This window comes from Sturnira hondurensis, unplaced genomic scaffold (assembly GCF_014824575.4).
Source record: "Sturnira hondurensis isolate 20B ecotype Veracruz unplaced genomic scaffold, ASM1482457v3 Scaffold0022136, whole genome shotgun sequence".
Classification (NCBI taxonomy): domain Eukaryota; kingdom Metazoa; phylum Chordata; class Mammalia; order Chiroptera; family Phyllostomidae; genus Sturnira; species Sturnira hondurensis.
The window spans coordinates 2,573,360-2,575,902 of NW_028094767.1; the positions used below are offsets into that span (position 1 = coordinate 2,573,360).

At 41.1% G+C, this 2,543-nt stretch overlaps 1 non-coding gene across 1 annotated transcript; it reads left to right on the plus strand.

The window, feature by feature from the left end:
* The first annotated feature begins 229 nt into the window (after positions 1 to 229).
* On the plus strand, positions 230 to 336 carry LOC118978754 (U6 spliceosomal RNA). The gene has a single exon (XR_005064783.1). It is a non-coding gene; the product is annotated as a U6 spliceosomal RNA (small nuclear RNA).
* Positions 337 to 2,543: the final 2,207 nt, after the last annotated feature.

The following is a 2,543-nucleotide window of genomic DNA, read 5'->3' on the forward strand; positions in this document are numbered from 1 at the left end:
GCCTGGGTTCCAGGTCAGGTCCCCAGTTAGGGGTGTTCCAGAGGCAACCAATCGATGTTTCTCTCTCTCTCCTTCCCTTGCCCTGTCTCTAAAAATAATTGAATATTTTTTAAAAAGAAGTAACCAATAAATACATAAATAAGTGGAACAACAAATCAATGTTTCTCTTTCTGTCTCTGTCTCTCCCTTCCCCTCTCTAAAATCAACACACTTTAAAAATTTAACTGCTGCGTTCACTTCAGCAGCACATGTACTAAAATTGGACTGATACAGAGAACATTAACATGGGCCCTGTGCAAGGATGACATGTGGATTTGTGAAGCATTCCCTATATTTTTTTTAAAAAATGAATTGCTTAATTGGTTACAATTTACATACTATAAAATTTTGAGCATATCATTCAAAAAATGTTTTTAGTAAGTTTATGAGCTGTGCCACCATCACCACAGACCAGTTTGGGAATCACTCCCGAAAGTTCTCTATGCCTCCACTGCAGTCTCCACTGCTGTCTCTGTAATTTTCAGTATGATTAGATTTGTCTGCTGTTTTGCTGTTTGTTCCCTATCATCTTTTTTTCCCCTGCATGATTTTATATTAAATTCTTAGATACCTTTTTTTTGAACATATGTTTGCTAAAGCTGGGGACAGTGAGACAAGGGAGGCCTAGGGTAGAAGAAGCAGTGAGGTGAGTGAGGCTAGGTGGGGCTGCTCTGGCTCTCGAGAAATATTGCAGTAAAGAAGTGAGCCAAGACAGGGCTGTTGTCACCTCACTGCAGAGTCAGACGAAAGAGCCTTGGGGACAGGTTCAGGGGGTTAGTTTGGGATGAGCTGTGGTTGCCCATTTCTCCCTCTCATGGGGTCTCATAGAGTCTCATGGGGTCTCATAGAGTTTAGGAGACACATGCCTGTTGGGGAAGAAAAGGAGGAAGGGAAAGGGGGGGTTTGTTCGCCCCCAGGAGGGAGAGTGAGTGCTTACATACCATTTTAATTACTGTTTCTTAAGTGATTGTTTTCTTACTTGCCTTAGGGACTATAAAAAACCTTATTACATCCTACTTCAATGTAATTAAAATTTATTTTTTTAAGATTTTATTTATTTTTAGAGTGAGCAGAGGGAGGGAGAAAGAAGAAAAAAATCATCAATGTGAGAAACATCAATCAGTTGCCTCCCACCCCTGCCTACAGGGGACAAACCTGAAACCCAGGCATGACCAGGACTTTTGGTGACCTTTGCTTTTTTGATTGATGCTCAACCAACGGAGCAATGAAAATTTATTTCTGATAAAACATAGAACTTTATTTAACTGAAATATCTATGAATGAATATGAAAAGGATGAAGGAAGGAAGGAAAAACAACTGAATAAATGGATCGTAGAGTGTTGCCCAGATGTGGTCAATTCTTCCCAGATTAATCTAAAAACTCAATGCAGTTCCGATTATAATCACAACACTTTTTTCAAAAATCCTCACCCAAGGACTTTTTTTTCCCCATTGCTTTTAGAGAGAGGAAGGGGGATGGGGTAGAGAGAAAGAAACATTAGTGGCTGCCTTCTTCCATGCAAGGGACCAGGGATCAAATCTGAACCCTGGGTATGTGCCCTGACTGCAAACTTTCGGTCCATGGGACAAGGCTCCAGGCAACTGAGCCACACCAGCCAAGGCTAATCATAATCACTTTTTAAAGGGGTGACGCTGTCAGGTGAAAGTCTTTAAAACCTGATTATACAAGTGCTCCAGAAGGAATCAGGAAGGCTGTAAATAAGGTTTTCCTGGGTGTCTAGTGAAAAATCCTGAGGAAAGTAAATAGTTCAGATAGATGTCTATTAAATTTGAAGTCTAAACAGAAGTACAGAGGCAGACATAAGAGAAAGATTGTCACCTGCTCCATGGCCAAATTTTTTTTATCCTCACTTGAGGACTTTTTTTTCCATTGCTGTTGGAGGACAGGAGACAGAAACAGATGTGAGAAGCATCCATCAGTTGCCTCTTAGATGCATCTGAATTGGTGGACTGAACCCATAACCCAGGCATGTGCCCCAACCTGGAATTAAATCCTTCGAGAATATGGGACTATGCTCCCACCAACTAAGCCAGGGTGCGGCTAAATTCTCAGTGTTTTGCAGAGACTAAATTTGTATACTTTTGTAAGCCCATTCGAAGACAGACAGTTGAGTCCACACTAAACTGTTTTCTGCCAACCAATTTATCCCGCCCCCAAGATGTGCAAGCAGTGTTCGCTGTTCCCAGGCAGTGCAGTTTTCTCTTTCCCTCCCTTACAACCCTGCTTTTGTTTTTGATGTTTCCTCACCCTTAGATCTAGATTATATATATTTTTGGCAAAAAGACACAAATCATCTTGTGTCCTCAGTGGATCACATCAGGAGGTGCATGATTTGTTTTTTGGGGTTTTTTTTTTGGTCCCATTCTTTGTCATATTTCAGAAGGTCTTGTTTTGATCAAAAGTGTGGAGCTGAAGAATTCTAAGGAGGGAAGTAGTGCCAAGCTGGTTTACGGCAGAACTGAAGGAAAACTTTGAGACTGG